Source organism: Pseudophryne corroboree, chromosome 2, assembly GCF_028390025.1.
Source record: "Pseudophryne corroboree isolate aPseCor3 chromosome 2, aPseCor3.hap2, whole genome shotgun sequence".
Classification (NCBI taxonomy): domain Eukaryota; kingdom Metazoa; phylum Chordata; class Amphibia; order Anura; family Myobatrachidae; genus Pseudophryne; species Pseudophryne corroboree.
Genome location: NC_086445.1, coordinates 141,837,074 through 141,854,622, shown reverse-complemented (window position 1 = coordinate 141,854,622; position 17,549 = coordinate 141,837,074). Strand labels below are relative to the sequence as shown.

Genomic DNA, 17,549 nt, shown 5'->3' with positions numbered 1-17,549 from the left:
GATGGTAGGAGTGTCTGTGCGCAACCATATAAATACGCCCCAAACCGTTCGCACCTCGTGGGTTTAGTTAGTGGTGAGGAGAGAGGTTGTGCAGTGGAGTTTGGTGAGTAGTGTTTGTTTGGAGGAGTATTTTTTGCGAGTTCTGAGTGTTGTATTGTGTTTGAAAGTAGTTTTGTCATTCTTGTTGTCTTGTATTTTTTGGTTTTGTCTCAATTTTTGTCCAAGTTTTTTTTATTTATAGTCCCTTGTCAGTGTTTGTGTGTGTGTGTGTGTGTGTGTGTGTGTGTGTGTGTGTGTGTGTGTGAATAGTGTAGTGGTAGCGGTGGAGTGTTTTTTTTTTTTTTCTGTGTTAATTGTTTAGTCACACAATTATGTGTGACTCAGAGGTGGCTGAGGTGAGTGAGGTGGAGGGTGTTAGTGAGGGGGAGGAGGTCGGTCAGGTGGAGGAGGTGAGTGTTAGTGAGGTTAGTGAGGTGGAGGAGGTTGGTGAGGTTGCTGCAGTTGCCTCAAGTGACAGTGATAGTGACAGTCAGACAGCTCCGCAGCCACGCACCACTACTAAGACTGGGCGGAATGTCAAGTTTAGTTATGCAGAAAATGTGGCATTGGTGCGGGAGCTGATGAAGTATCAGCGGCAGCTATTTGGGCCTGAGTCCGCCAAGGTGCCAACACGGAAGAAGACGGTGTTGTGGGCGAAAGTAGTTGTTGCTGTAAATAGTGAGGGGATGGTGAAGCGGACGGAGGACACGTGCCGCAAACGGTACTATGACATAAAGCGACGTGTCAAGTCCAAAATGGCCAAGGAGGCGAAGTCGGCTCGCAAAACCGGTGGTGGTCCGCCCTTTATTACCACATATCTGGACTATGAGGAGCCCATGCGGACTATAATCCCTCCAGAAGTAGTGTCTGCAACCCATGTCCGGGATTCCGATCGCCCCAGGAAGGATGGTGAGCATGTGTATTTGCCTTAACATTCTATGACATTACTTCTGGCTTACTGTATGTTTTAAATGTGTGTCATGTGACGTTGCATATTACTCCCATCTTCAAGTGTGCATCATCAAATACATTGTTTTGGGTCATGTTTCATACAAAAGTCAATGTAACGTCTTACTTGCTTGTATGTCATGTGGTTTTTGGACAGTACATTTTCCATGTGTAGTTTGGACTTGGTGTGTCATTGAATTGTCCAGCAATAATGTTTTACTTTTGCACATTGTACATTTTGATAGTTGGACTATGTTTTTTAATTCAGTTATCCATGTGCAATGTTTCCAAATCAGTGGTTTATATGTTAGAGGCTGGAGTAGTGCAAAGTGTCTTTGAAGGCAGTTACATGTATAATTTCATTAGTACTCAATGTAATATTGTTTAAGTCAAGGCCACTATTTGCTGGTTCATTTTGAGTCTGTATTTGTACACTGACACAACAACTGCAGACTTAATTACCTTACTGTATTTTTTTTATTATTATTTTTTCATTTTTTTTGTTGGCCTCATATTGTGTTAATGTGTGTTTGGAGTGCCACATCACAGACCTATTTCTATATTGCATCTGTATTTTTTTTCCCTTTTATTTGAAAATGAAGCTGTGTGTGTTTTGGCTTGTTAGTGTATGTTTTTGGAATTGTGTCCTATGTCTGTGATTCCCTGTGTTGCACTTTCCATAGTGCATATGGCTATTGGACAATGTTTTGGGTTTGTTGTTGTGCTTTTTGTGTTTAATGTCCTTATTGTTAGATTCATAATAAAACATCCATTTTTAAAGATGTAATGTTTATAAGCATAATGGGTGGATGTATTAACAATAGCATGAATATTTTTTTTTTTTTTGGATTTACAGTGTTGAAAAAAGCAGTACTGGTCGTCCTACAGTCACTCCCATCACATCTGATGATGATGCTGCGGAAGCGGGTAAAGTGTCCATTGTAGTATAGGTTAGGTTTGTAAATGAATGGCCATAACAAAATGTCACTTTCAATACTAGGTCCATCTAAAGAAGTCTTAAGCAGCAGAAGGCGCACTTTTGGAACACACCACAAAAAACATCTGCCAGCAAAGAAAGCAAGGTCTGATGTCCCGGGCCAACCACAGCAGGCTACCCCGCCACGAAGATTATCTACTGTTTATTCGGTGCCCCCACTCCAAATTTTGGACACACCTCCAAGACGACAACCACACTCCCCTCATCTTGATTGTGAGTAACAAACTGTGATAACAATTAAAAATGTCAGATCTTTCAAAAACCATTTACTTAAACTCATTAAGTCAATACCCATCAAAATCTGCTATACTTACCCAAGTCAGTAAAACATGAAATGGAAACCAAACAAAATGGCCTACACAATATCCAGTAAAGATATGTATGTCCACTTCAGCCATACAGTAGCACATTGTGTGGAAGATGCTGCAACAGACACTCATGTGTAAGCTTTGCAAATAGTAAGGTTGTTAGAATCATTTACACAGATGTGTTTGTCCTAACATTGCCAACTGCATACAAAAACATTACTATGTTTTGGTTGGAGACACTATAAGGCAACACATTATGGATTACAATGTGTTTTTAGGCAGGAGTATGTCTGATGTACCATACAACTCATGTGTTTGCTTTCAGAATGAAGTGACCAGACACATTTGCCACAAACAGGCATATGTATGTATTTAAGTAATGAGTGATGATGTTGCTAGGCCGGATATCTGAAAGCACCAGTCCATTACATGTGTTCCATGTTTAGTGCTTTGTACCAATGTATTAAACATATGGATAAGTAACGGATAAATGTTTACCAAGTGTATGATTAACAGAATATATATAACACTTAGCTCCTTGACAATTTGTACAACATCATTAATTATAACTGGCACAAACAACAAAAGGAATTTTGTGCGCACATTTCTTCTTTATCATATTTGTATTTTTTGTTAGCAGGAAACTGTTGTTTGAGCTGCACATAGATGTTAGCATGCAGAAAGCAGACCACTTGATTTTTTTCTAATCATTACTCTTTCTAGATTCTAATCATTCTTTGAGCCAGCAGACAGACTAATTGGCAGTCAGGCAGATTGTCTTAAGCAGGCAGAAAGCAGACCACTTGATTTTTTTCTAATCATTACTCTTTCTAGAGTCTAATCATTCTTTGAGCCAGTAGACAGACTAATTGACAGCCAGGCAGATTCATCCATGACCAATACAATTTACAATGTGAATTGTAACTGTTTTACATTTCTTCTCTAGACGAATTGACAAGAAAATCACAATTGAGTTGGCTAAAAGTGTCCTAATATGTTGGGGGTAATATTTAGATAATTCAGTCCGAAAATGACTGACATTATTGTTGTGCCATGTTTGTGTGTGTTAAAAATAAGTAATCAGGGGGGCGTGGCTTGGCTGGCAACTAGAGGAGACGTGCAGAGTACCAGTGCTCCCTAAACGGTGCTTATAAAGCATCCTAAACCCTTGTTCCCACACCCCAAATCAGCTATAAGAAGCTCTAGAGGTACCCCCTACCCTACTGCCGACACCTGGGGAGCCCGCGGAATCGGGGAGCGCTTTTAAGTGCTCCTGCGGGTTGCGGCCTACCTCCCCAGACAGAAGCCGGGACGATATTCACCCGCAGCGGACATCCCGCCGAGACCTGGCTGCTTCCCCTGCACTCACCGGGACCTGCCGAGGCGAGAAGACGGATCCCTTCGTAGGGCTGAGTCCGCTCCATAACCGGAGCCCGCCCCGCGACCGCTACCCCGGCCGCCCACACGCACTGAGACGCCCGTGAGTTTGCAGCCTTCCGCCCGCAGCCCCGGGACGTGGCGGCATCCCCCGCCCGGACCGCCCGGCTGCTTGACCACCTCAGAGGGGGGATACACTGGCCGCCCACCCTGCTCGCTGTGTGGATCTCGGGACTCGCAGCACTCCCGGGCGCCCGACCTTGAGGGAACCCGGCCGGGGTTTGCCACCCAGTCAGATGCGGCTTCTCCCGCTCGAGAGCATACCCCACTCCCAGTGTCACACTACCATTAGCAATTAAAGGGACTTAGCCTGCTTCTGGGGCTGGAGGAGATCCCCACCACCTTCTTGCGGGCCACGGCCTGGTCCCCCTCCAGAGCCTGGGGACTCCATTTTAACACTATACCGGGCAGACATCGGATCTCACTAAGCCACAGGCTCCACAGTATAACCCATACCAAAGGCTCCCCCTAGTGGCTAACCTGGGGCAATCTACAGAAGATATATTTCTCTGCTTATACCAGAAATATTAAATGATCACATCTCAATCTCTCACAGCCTATAATGCTATAAGAAATGCTCCTACACCGGCGGCCGTAGCCATTGATGCCGTAATGTGCTGCTGAAGCCAACCCACAGGGAGCCATACAGCTGAAGGCACTCTCATGCTAAACATGTAATCATACCTCACCTCGTCAACTTGATTCAGGGAAACTAAGCTTATTGTTGCTGACTGAGTGATGTCCAAGAACAAGAAATCTTCTCAGAAGACAAGCAAATGGACTCCTCGGGGGAACATGTCGCAATCTGCAATGAGGCCCTTCCTGCAACTTGCTTCACCCGCTCCATCTGACAGTCCCCCCGTAGCAACCTCCCCCACTCTTCCGCCAGCCCCCCACCCGTCCCCCCCGAGTACAGATACATCGCATGTTCCCTCCTCGGGTGGCAAAGATTTGCAAGACATGTTAGCTTATATGAAGACCCTACCCACTAAACAAGATCTACAAGACACAGGGAGACGTGAGCTAGCTGCCATGAGACAGGACATCTCACATATCTCTGACCGAGTGTCGAACCTAGAGGATCACCAAACTTCCTCTGATACAATTCTAAAATCGTTGACGACCGCCATCGAAACTCAATCATCGGAGATCCGTTCTCTACAACTGCGGCTGACAGATTTGGACAACAGAGGGAGACGAAACAATATCCGCATGCGAGGCCTACCGGAAGAAGTACCGCCAACAGGCCTGATTGATGCCCTCACGAAGATCTTTAACGAGATCCTGGGTAACGACCCCAATGATACCATCACCTTCGATAGGGCTCACCGCGCCTTGAAACCAAGAGGCCTTTCCGCGGATAGACCACGTGATGTCATATGTAGACTACATTATTTCTCCCAAAAAGAGGACATCATGCGCAAAGTCCGCCAACTTGATGGAATAGACTTCAATGGTTCCGTGATAAAAATTTACCAAGATTTGTCCTGGCACACATTACAACAACGAAAAGCCCTCAAGCCCCTGACAGAAGAATTCCGTAAACGTCAGTTAAAATACCGGTGGGGCTTCCCCTTCAGCCTACAGGTCTCCTCATCTTGAAAAACTCACACCCTCAACTCCTACTCGGATCTCCCAGAGTTCTGCACGGGCCTAGGCATACCAAAACCCGACCTACGCGATTGGGACTTCCCTATTCCAGAGATACCGTCTTTCCAGCCCCTGAACATAGGACCACCTTGGCAGGTGGTGCGGAAAGGTGGAGGGAGAGGCACTAACAGCTCTCCCCTCAGAAAGGCTCCACCTGTTACCTGATTGATTATCTAGATCCCTTTGATTGTCCAAGTTTCACTTTAGATATTTCTACAGGTTACAATGTGACACTGTTCATAGATTATAGTGTGATAACACTTCTTGCTACTGAAGAACCACCAAACGAACTTCCGCTGTTACAGAGGCTCCGGCCTCGCCTCACCCAAAGGTTTTGGGCCGTAGAATGTTATTACTATTTCTTGCTCTATTACTATGAGATTTCTTACATCTTTCACTATCCATAGATTTCCTCCTGTTGACGAGGTTTAAGGTTTATAGCTTATTGCTCACACTCAGTTCAGCTCATATATGTATATTGTTTAACACAATGTTTCTCTCATTATCACTATGCCTTTGGCGGTGGCTCCCTTACCCGCCCCATACCCGCCTCTGGCTGTTTGGCCTCTTGGGTACCTGATCCTTAGAAGGATCGGTTACCCCAATGCGGGTTTTTTTGAATCTTTTTTGAATGTTATTATAGTTTTTTTTTTCTCTCTCCATGCTCTGTCCCTCTTTTTTTTCCTCCCTGCCCCTCTTTCCCCCCTTTCAATGACCACTCTGGACTCAACACATTTCACCACAACACATATCTCCTATGACGTCCACCGGCAAAATTAAAGTCGCTTCGATTAACGCGAAGGGTCTCAACGTACCGGAGAAAAGATCATCCCTTTTGAGGTCCCTTTGGGCTGACAGAGTGGATGTTGCACTGGTCCAAGAGACGCATTTTAAAGCTAAGAACCCTCCCCTGACCAACCACCGCTACCCTCAGGCTTTTTACAATAACAAAGCAAGGAAAGATACTGGCGCCGGCTGAATCTCAAAAATAATGAACGGAAACCAATTTATCAATTAAAAAATAATCATACATTTATTAAAATAATTAAAAATATAACTTGTGTAATGTCAGGAGGGCAATTGGTAACAGAATTGAGAGTCTCTCAAATTATCCTAGGACCACTTAGATTTCCATTAATGTAATAAGCACTGGTATTCTGGCTAGAACTCAGTCCTCCAAGGTATCCTCATATGATTTCAAATAAAGATATTACCATGGTCTCAGATGAAAGTCCCCTTGGTTCTCAATTGCAGATCGAGGTCCAATAGCAGCAGGGGAATAAGCAGAGACTTCAGATGGAAAATGCTGATAGGGATCCTGGAGGACTTAAAGTCCAAAAGTTGGCAGATAATTCCAGATGGTGGTAGCAGTGCCCGTGGTCAAGAAGAAATAGAGCTCTATCTTTAAGGCTATGTTGTATTAGACCTTCATCTGTGTCCTGATGTTTTTCTTCTTTTGTTAAAATGTGAAGCAATCTTTATACTGTTATACTGTCTTAAATAAAAACAGATTATACAAAAAAAAATAAAAAATCAGATTTAAAAACATGATGCAGAAACAACAATATTTGAAATATTTGAAAGTTGAACTCAAATGTGTGTAATAATGGATATATGTTGTTAAATGTGTATTGACTTACAAATCTACAAGTTTTGGCCAGCAAACATAAGGAAATAAATAATTTTGCATGAGAGAAGTTTGTGTCCCTTTTATAGGCATCCTAATTCAGGTTAGAATGATTTGTAAGTGTTAACACATGTAAACACGGCTGAAAAAAGCAGGTCTATTTTTTTGCTGCGTTTTTTAACGAATCGCAAACAAATCCGACCGCAATTGAGCACTCAGAAACTAACACCCAAATACGAATGAATAGTGAATTCCCGTATTGTATGAAATAACAGGCGCGTTTGACCGATGGTCTATTCATTTGTATTTGTGTACTTTGCCGTTCAAACCATTGCGAATGTCCCAAACACTGCCGAGATTTGTGCTTAGTGAATTCCCGTGTTGGGACTTAGTAAAAAAAACACAAATCGGCCAAACTCGGATTTTTAGTAAATACTGGCCCTGGTGAGAAATAGCTACATTAGAAAGATATGTAGCAGATTAATTAGTCCCCAAAGGTTTTGTAAAAGCCATGTACTTTTAAAACAGATAATGAGGAGTTTGGAAAAGAGTGGCAGTTAATTTTGAACAAATGTTCATTTTCCCTTATTAATTGAATTTTAAAAGAAAGGAATCTAAACTTAACTAAAATAGACACACAAATAAAGGATTTAATAGCTCAAATAGAGCCGTATAGGGAATTGAATGAATGTAAAGAATTAGAGAAAGAACTAGAATCTATGATTGTTAGGAAAGAGAAAGAATTAATCAGCAGAAAATAAAACAAGTTTGCAAGAGATTTGAGAGAAAACACACAAAGAGAAACAGAGGAGGACGATAGATATGAAACATTGGATTATGAAGAATATAATACTACCCATGATTGTCCGATACATTCACCCATGATTAATTCTCCGCAAACCTCACATAACAGAAACCGCAAAAGATTAAGAACTAGAAATAGAAATAAGAAAAAGAAGAAGGTTTCGTTAGAAAAAGGGTTTGTAGAAATAGAAGAGAGAGAATCCCAGATGGGGACAAAGAGAAAGGATACACTCTCAAAATAGATGGAATGAATAATCATCAGATAAAGAATACTGGGAAAGACCCCGTCAATTTAGACCCACCCATTCAAATTTCTGAAGCTCCAATCGGTTCAAGGCTTTAGATCGGGATGTTTTTATTGGACAGGAGCCAAAGGAAAAACCAATAGAGATAAAGGAACGGTCCAAAAGGACTTATAGGGGGAAAAGGGGAAAGGGAAAAAGTCGAAAAGAGGAAAAAACAAATGAACAAACTAAGGAAAATTCCACAAAAATATTTAATTTAAGTACGTACGAATTGAAGAGGATTGAGGAGGCCATCCTGAAAAAAGGTTTAAAATTTGCCCCGATCAATAAATTAAATAAGTTTGACACCTATGTGGATATTCAGAAGTTTGTTAGAAACTTGTACTTAAAAAGGTATTTCGTGGGCCAGAAAGTTGCATATAATGAAGAGAAAATCTTTAAACCAAAATCTACCTTTAATCCCACATTCAGTAGAGGCTGCTTCATAGAGTCCTTTAACAAAATTGTCTGTGCTGAGGTGGATAAGATTGAAAGTAAGCAAAAGCCTAAATTTAATAAAACAAAAGTAGAATGAGATGCATTGACCAATCTGGAGAAGAATGAAAACATCACAATTAAGTCAGCAGATAAGGGCGGTGGTGTCTTCGTGATGGATGCAGCAAAATATAACCAAGAAATCCAGCGACAGTTAAATGGCAAGTCAACGTATAGCCTACGTAGAAGAAATCCCACAGATTGTATTGAAAAAAGTTTACTCCATCTGGTAACTAGATACGAAGAAAAAGGTACGATCACAAATAATGAAAATAAGTACCTCATAAAGGAACATCCTGTACTTCAGGTCATTTATGTGTTACAGATCCATTAGGACGCCCGATCAACACAGGAACTGACTCCGTCTTGTCTAATCTTTCACATTTCATCGATTTCCATCTACATTCAGAAGTATTGAAAATGCCATCCTATATTAAGGACACCATAGACAGCATAGACAGACCATAAAAAGATGAAGTCAGCCAGACGAAACGCGTTGGGTGTACCTCACGGACTCCATATACTAAGATAAGCTCAAAAACTCTCATCTTTTTAGACTGTATTTTTTTTCGTATTGAAAAGGTCTTATATGTATTTATGTATTTTATGTCCCATTTTTTCTATATAGTCCAATATGCATCTTTTTATGGTCTATATATAAACCCCTTTTCTAATGTGGCTACCTTTGTATTTAAATTAAAATATTGTTATTATCTTTTACCTAAAAACTGGGTTTGCTTTTATCTACATAGAATATCCCCCATCTTTTATTTATTTTATTCTCCGAACCCTTTTGCCTTCTAATTTAGAATATAGCAGCTTAAACACCATTGGTCGCTTTTATCCCTATCCCTCTACCGATATTATATATATATATATATATATATATATGTGTGTGTGTGTATATATATCCCCTTGATGAAGTCCTGTTGCTGACGGACGAAACGCGTTGGAAGTACCTGCAGACACCTCCTCTTGATGGACAGATAAGCCTAAAACTATTTTAAATCCTGTACGCATGCATTTCAGTCATTTTCATGGACAGATAAGCCTGATTTAATTTTTATCCTGTACGCATGCTATACAGCTATTTTTATGTGTGTTTTTATGTGATTATGTTATTAAAAATTTTTTTGTATTTTTAATATATATACTGCTCAGGCTGCAAATTTATATTCTGTGGGAATAAGCTAAGTTCCCTAATAAGGCCTGTGAAACTAAACAGTAACATAATATGCAACATAAACGGTACACACTATGTTAGTTTTCTTCTGTTTTATCCGCATGTTCTTAATCCTCAAAAAGACTACTACTTGAGTCAAGTCTCTACCTGCCAGATAAGTGTTTTAAATCGATCCTTATCATCCATTTTTTTATATACCTTCATTTTCCCTGACCCTAATAATCACACTCTTGGGCGCTTGTTTTCCCAATTCTTGCAATATATATATATATATATATATGTACAATAAAGGTGTATAATGAGCGCTTAATACCTAAAATGTTTACAATAAATACATAAAAAATATATAAAAAATTCGTGCATAACCATTCACGTCAATTCCAAACAGCACTCCCACGTGTAGGGGCTGCAGTGTAGACTCTCTTATTGACTCATATTTCGCTGAGTCACAAATACAAATGTTCAATAGGAATAAAGTCTCTGCGCCTTCAGTGCTTTGGTGTGGAAACTTCCATCTGTGTATAACCAAAAAAATGTATATGCGTACCGGAAGTATGATCAAGTTGTGCCTGTAGTGGTATCTTTAATTGGTCATCTTCCCTTGTCCTCTTACTCCTTGTATAAACGCCCTCAGCGAGGTGTTAAACCACAATTTACATAGGCAGAGAGGGAAGATGTGTCAGCAAAAATGCTCTTACTATTATAAAGTGACTTGTGCCATAATTGTGCCAATATATAAAATATTTTTTATATAAAGTGCTCTGTGCCTATAGTGTTTCTATAAACCACTATATTTCTTGTGATTCCTAATATAAATAATCAGAATCACACCCCAGTGGCTAAAAGAATAATAAAATAATAAAAGGAAGGTAATAACTCACTCCTTTTAAGGATGCTGCTCCTATGAGGTGATCCTTGACCTAGTCTGGTACCTCTATAAAGAAAGTTTTTTTCTCATGGAAAAAAACAAAGAAGAAAAAAAGGGAGCTAATAGTGTGATATAGTTTTTCACAATTTTAATCACACACATACATAAGCAATGGAATCGTACAATTTAAAAATCAATAATAGGCTTATCTGTTGTACAGGTAGTTGGAGAGGTAGTGGAAGCTGGCCCAACGCGTTTCGTCCCTTTAACAGCTTTCTTGGGACTTCCTCAGGGGTTGTAGTGCATCTCCCTGCATTCCCATACTCTTTTATACCCTAACTGATCCTTTGAACCTCACTTCCGGTCACTCGCGACCGGAAGTGGCCCGTGCGCATGCTCCCAAACAACCCTATATTGTAGTTACTTCTGTGTGCGCGCCGGGAAACTACATTTCCCATAGTGCTTTGCGCCACACCGGAAGTACTACTCTCTGATTTGTAGAGGAGTGACGCGTGACCGGAAGTGGTCACTCGAGTGTAAACACTGTGTCCTTACAGTGTTATCGTCCTGTGTGAGCGCCAGGGAACTACATTTCCCATGGTGCTTCACACTGCCTAGGAAATGCTATTAGCCTATTTGTAAATGGGCAACACGTGACCGGGAATGGACACTCGAATGTAAACACTGGATAATCACAGTGTTAGTGATCTGTTAGAGCAAAGAAATTGAAGCCCTTATATATTGGAGGTATAAATAAAGTTAATATACACTTGATTAGTGTTATGTAATCCTCCTCTTTTGCATTTAAATAATGCTATGCTTCTATTATTATAATTGGCTGTAACCATGACAACCCATTTTCTGTTGGTATAATGACATATGGGGAATGCATGGAAATGCATATTTACAAACATATACCATAATAATCTCGTAAAACATAATCTAAAACATGATATAACGACTTGGATTATTTCATACGGTATTAAAAACATTAATCCAATACATATAAATACATGCATAAAATATTATAATCTGTAGATAAAATCTAGGACCATTTAAATATATGTTCAGTATTATAAAAAATATATAAAAAATATATATAGTGTCCCACTGTTTAAATTAAAATGAGAACAGATATAAACGAAAGAGGATAAGAGAATGAGGTATAAAAAGCTGAGAGGATTATAAATAAAGAAATAGCATTTCTATGTACATTTTTATGTCCATAAACAAAAAACCAGGAACCGCCAGTACTATATTTGTGTCACAGTGCACAGTTCCCGACGTTCCCTATTTCAAAGTTAGAACCCAATGTTACCATATACTTTAATCATATGAATCAATCTTTATTCCTATATCTTATAAAAAAGGTGCTAATTCATAATATTCATTAAGACCTGTAGGGGTTAATGTGTTTAATTGGTATATCCAATACATCTCTCTTTTAGCTAATTTATTATCACGATCTCCTCCTCTATCGCCCAGAACCACATGCTCTATGGCTTTGAATCTCACATCATCTGGATTTGCATTATGATATTTGTTGAAGTGTCTTGGTACTGAATGATTGTCCATCCGGTTTTTTATAGCTCTGATATGTTCCTGTATTCTCAGTCGTACGGGTCTCTTTGTTTTCCCTATATATTTGAAGCCACAGGAACATTCCAACATATATACCACGTAAGTGCTTGAGCAATTCATCAGATCTTTGATTTTATAGGACTTAGACAAATCCATATTGCTGAATTGTTTGCCATCCTTATGTGTATATTTGCAAATACAGCAATGATTACACTTATAGAAGCCAGTAGTTTTCATCCAGGAGTCTGTATTCTCCATGCGGATCGGTTTCAACATACTCGGAGCCAGTATTTCCTTTAGGTTTTTTGCTTTTCTATAAATTATTCTTGGATGTAGAGGAAGTACAGGGTTCAACACTGCATCCGTCCGTAAAATATTCCAATGTTTGTTTATGGCTTTCTTGAGAATTCTTTCTCCACTATTATATGTGGTGATGAAGTTGAAATTTTGGTTTCCCAAGTCTTCCTTATTCTTGTAAGTGAGCAGATCTTCACGTTTCACCTCACGAGTTTTTAATTTTGCTGCTTCAATCACGGATGTTGGATAGCCCCTATCTTCAAATCTAGTAGCGTATGTTGTCATTTGTTGTTGGAATTCTTCCTCCTTCTTACAGTTTCTTTTAAGTCTGCAAAATTGGGAATAAGGAATATTTGTTTTCCATTTCTTCTGGTGGCTACTTTTAAAATGAAGGTAGCTATTCCTGTCTACTTCCTTTATGTAATTCCTTGAGAATACAGTACCTTCTTCTGCTATCAGTACCAAGTCCAAATATTCAATCTCCTTGTTATGTACTTTGAAGGTGAAAGACAGATTGAGGTCATTCGCTGCGATGTAATCCATAAACTCCAATAAGAGAGACTCCTCTCCCTTCCAAATTATTATAATATCGTCTATGTATCTACGATACAAGATAATATTCTCCTTAAACCTGTTGTTGTTATATACATGACTCATTTCCCAACACCCCATGTGCAAATTCGCAAAGCTGGGCGCAAAAACTGTCCCCATTGCGGTCCCGCATATCTGGAGATAAAAGTCACTCAAAAATTTAAAATAGTTATGTGTTAATATAAAAAGAATAAGATCACAGATAAAATTCTTATGTTCCTCACTTAATTCAGGATCCTGTAGTAAGAATTCTCTGCAGGAGGCTATGCCTTGATGATGTATTATGGAGGTGTAAAGAGATTGGACGTCGATAGTCACCCAGAGATAGTCATCCTGCCACTCAAAATTTTCTAGACATTGGAGAATTGCCGTGGTATCTTTCACATACGATTCAAGTTTTACCACATATTTATTGAGAAAAATTTCCACATATTCAGAAACATTTGCGGTCACAGAATCTATTCCTGCTACTATGGGGCGGCCAGGTGGATTCGTAAGACTTTTGTGGATTTTGGGGAGGCAGTAAAAAATAGGTATTGTGGGATTGGTATTCAGCATGAACTGATACTCATCTTTATGGATAATACCACTTCTTAATCCTTCCAGCAGAATTGTTCTCAACTCTGATAAAAATTCCCCGGTGGGGTCTTTAGTTAGTCTTTTGTATGATTTTTCATCTTTTAACAATCTAAGTACCTCTTTCTCGTAGTCCACACGGTTCATTATAACTAAGCCTCCCCCTTTATCTGCTGGTTTCAATACAATAGAGTTGTCCTCTTTCAAAATTTTCAGAGCATTTTTCTCAAAATTCGTCAGGTTGTCCTTAATTTTGAGTGGCACATTTTCCTTGCAGATGTCTTGCTTGACCAATTCGAAAAATGCATCTATCTGGCTACTTCTGGATTCCTGGGGGTAATATTTAGAATTCCTTTTCAGACCTGACTTGTTCGTATTTGTTTCATCATGTGTTATTTCATCTGTGTCCTTCTTTAAAAAATGTCTTTGCAATGTTAGCTTCCTGACATACTTATTTAGGTCTATAAAAAGTTGGAAGCTATTGGGTTTGTTACTTGGTGCGAATGAAAATCCTTTACTAAGGAGTGATCTTTCTGAGCTTGTAAGAATCCTGTCCGAAATGTTGAATATGCCCTTTTCCTTGAGGTCGGTGCTTAAAATCTGTTCTTTTTTCTTTTTTGGTTTTGATTTTCCTGCTCTTCTTCCTCGTCTTCTCCTAACGTTCTTTTGAGAGGAGATGCGGTATGGACACTCTCTTTTATAGAGTTCCTTTTGTATCTGTCTCTCCAGTGAGATGTTCCTGGCGATAAAAAATCACTATCGCTTTCAGAATTAAATCTATTTAAGGCAGTATATCTGTTCCTGACCTCAAATTCCCTCGGTTTCTGTGTTGAATTGTTCCTTACATTTTGTCCTCTCGGTCGGAATCTCACTGTGTTCCAGCCTTCATCTTGTCTTGTATTGTAGTTGGTCCTTCTATGGTTTCTTGTAGTTTGTATATCTGTTTTATTCCAATGTTTTACTCGATTATCAATATAATCCTGTTTATCATGAGAGAATTTTTTCTCTTTTCTCTGAATCACTTCCTTTTCTATCCTCTCCATTTTCTTAATTAGTACGCTCTCGTTGATTTTATAGTCCTCATTGTTTTTCAAAGGCTCTAGATACTGGTCTTTATTTTTTAACTCTGTATCTAGGTTAATTAGTTCCCGTTTCTTTTCATTCACAATCAGTTGTATGAGTTTGCAAGAACACTCATGTAATATTTTGTCCCAGCTGGTGACAAAGTCTTCGTTGTTTTGCCCAAAAGTAGGAGTTTTGGTGACTCTTAGGCCTCTAGGTATCCTATTTACCTTTAGATATTGTTCCAGACCAGCGATGTCCCACCAGGTTTTGGTCTCTTTGATCAATAATTTCTCTAGATCCCAGAACTCTTTGTCCAAGTCATTATTAATATTAATACTGGGACTTGTTATTTCCTCGCTAAAATTTTTTTGGCACATAAGGGTTTTAGTGCCACCTAAATTTGAGCGTAATGAGCTCATATTGTAAACTCAGGGAGCAGCTTATTATACCAGTGAAATAAAATAAATGTGTACAATAAAGGTGTATAATGAGCGCTTAATACCTAAAATGTTTACAATAAATACATAAAAAATATATAAAAAATTCGTGCATAACCATTCACGTCAATTCCAAACAGCACTCCCACGTGTAGGGGCTGCAGTGTAGACTCTCTTATTGACTCATATTTCGCTGAGTCACAAATACAAATGTTCAATAGGAATAAAGTCTCTGCGCCTTCAGTGCTTTGGTGTGGAAACTTCCATCTGTGTATAACCAAAAAAATGTATATGCGTACCGGAAGTATGATCAAGTTGTGCCTGTAGTGGTATCTTTAATTGGTCATCTTCCCTTGTCCTCTTACTCCTTGTATAAACGCCCTCAGCGAGGTGTTAAACCACAATTTACATAGGCAGAGAGGGAAGATGTGTCAGCAAAAATGCTCTTACTATTATAAAGTGACTTGTGCCATAATTGTGCCAATATATAAAATATTTTTTATATAAAGTGCTCTGTGCCTATAGTGTTTCTATAAACCACTATATTTCTTGTGATTTCTAATATAAATAATCAGAATCACACCCCAGTGGCTAAAAGAATAATAAAATAATAAAAGGAAGGTAATAACTCACTCCTTTTAAGGATGCTGCTCCTATGAGGTGATCCTTGACCTAGTCTGGTACCTCTATAAAGAAAGTTTTTTTCTCATGGAAAAAAACAAAGAAGAAAAAAAGGGAGCTAATAGTGTGATATAGTTTTTCACAATTTTAATCACACACATACATAAGCAATGGAATCGTACAATTTAAAAATCAATAATAGGCTTATCTGTTGTACAGGTAGTTGGAGAGGTAGTGGAAGCTGGCCCAACGCGTTTCGTCCCTTTAACAGCTTTCTTGGGACTTCCTCAGGGGTTGTAGTGCATCTCCCTGCATTCCCATACTCTTTTATACCCTAACTGATCCTTTGAACCTCACTTCCGGTCACTCATCTATATATAGATGTTTGGTGGGGTGGGGCAAGAGACATCAGTGTACTGGGCCCCAAAATTTCTGTTGCCGGCCCTGAGCAGCACTGATATAAACAGGGGCACATAAGAGCCCCTGTCATGTCGCACATACCGCCACAGTCACACGTGGGGTAAAAGTAGTATCAGAGCACATAATGTGTGCTGATACCACTTACCTCCCCAGATCAACCCTTCATAATGTACATCTACACCCCTATGAATCTAGACACCATGGTAACGTCTCTGTGTCTGATTTTTTTGCCTTATAGGCAAAATGTTCAGAATGCCAACACCTCACAACCATTGCACAAAACCTAAGTGTGCCCCATTTTCCAAAGTCTAACATCCCATTTCTGAATACTGTAACACTGGGGTTCCTTCCATAACCACCAGGTTATAGGTAGAGATGTGCGGCGAATACTTTTCGGGTTTTGTGATTTGGATCGGGATCTCCGTTCATGTTTTGGATCTGGATTTGCCAAAACCATTCTTTCTGGTTTTGGTTTTGGATCAGGATTTTTTTTTAAGACAAAACAAAACATAAATACAGGTAAAATCACAGAATTGGGGGTATTTTTGATCCTACGGTATTATTAACCTCAATGATATTTATTTCCACTCATTTACAGTCTACTCTGAACACCTCACACCTCACAATATTGTTTTTAGGCCAAAAGGTTGCACCAAGGTAGTTGGCTGACTAAGCTAAGTAACACAAGTGGGCGGCACAAACACCTGGGCCATCTAGGAGTGGCACTGCAGTGGTAGGCAGGAAGGCAGTTTTAAAAACTAGGCCCCAAACAGCACATGATGCAAAGAAAAAAAAGAGGTGCAAGATGGAATTGTCCTTGGGCCCTCCCACCCATCCTTATGTTGTGTAAACAGGACATGCACACGTTAACAAATTAATCATTTCGCGACAAAGTCTACCACACGACTGTGGCTGAAATGACTGGTTTGTTTGGGCCCCACCAAAAAAGAAGCAATTAATCTCTCCTTGCACAAACTGGTTCTACAGAAGCAAGATGTTGTCCTCATCCTCCGATTCCTCACCCTTTTCAGTGTGTACATCCTCATCCTCACCCTCACAGAGCATTAATTCATCCCCACTGCAATCCACCATCACAGGTCCCTGTGTACTTTCTGGAGGCAATTGCTGCTAAAGGTCTTCCCGGAGGAATTTATCATATATTTTGATGAACATCATCTTCTCCACATTTTGTGGAAGTAACCTCCTATGTCGATCACTGACAAGGTTACCGGTTGCACTAAACACTCTTTCGGAGTACACACTGAAGAGGAGGCAACTTAGGTAAAATAAAGCCAGTTTGTGCAAGGGTCTCCAAACTGCC

At 39.7% G+C, this 17,549-nt stretch overlaps 1 long non-coding RNA gene across 2 annotated transcripts in view; it reads left to right on the top strand.

The window, feature by feature from the left end:
- Nucleotides 1–6,973, top strand: part of LOC135050575 (uncharacterized) — a 244,166-nt gene extending 237,193 nt beyond the window's left edge. For both annotated transcript variants that reach the window (XR_010241674.1, XR_010241673.1), the window contains exons 3-5: nucleotides 1,844–1,914; nucleotides 1,988–2,197; nucleotides 6,634–6,973. This is a non-coding gene — a long non-coding RNA (uncharacterized LOC135050575). The remainder of the gene's footprint in view (nucleotides 1–1,843; nucleotides 1,915–1,987; nucleotides 2,198–6,633) is intronic.
- The last annotated feature ends 10,576 nt before the right edge of the window (nucleotides 6,974–17,549 follow it).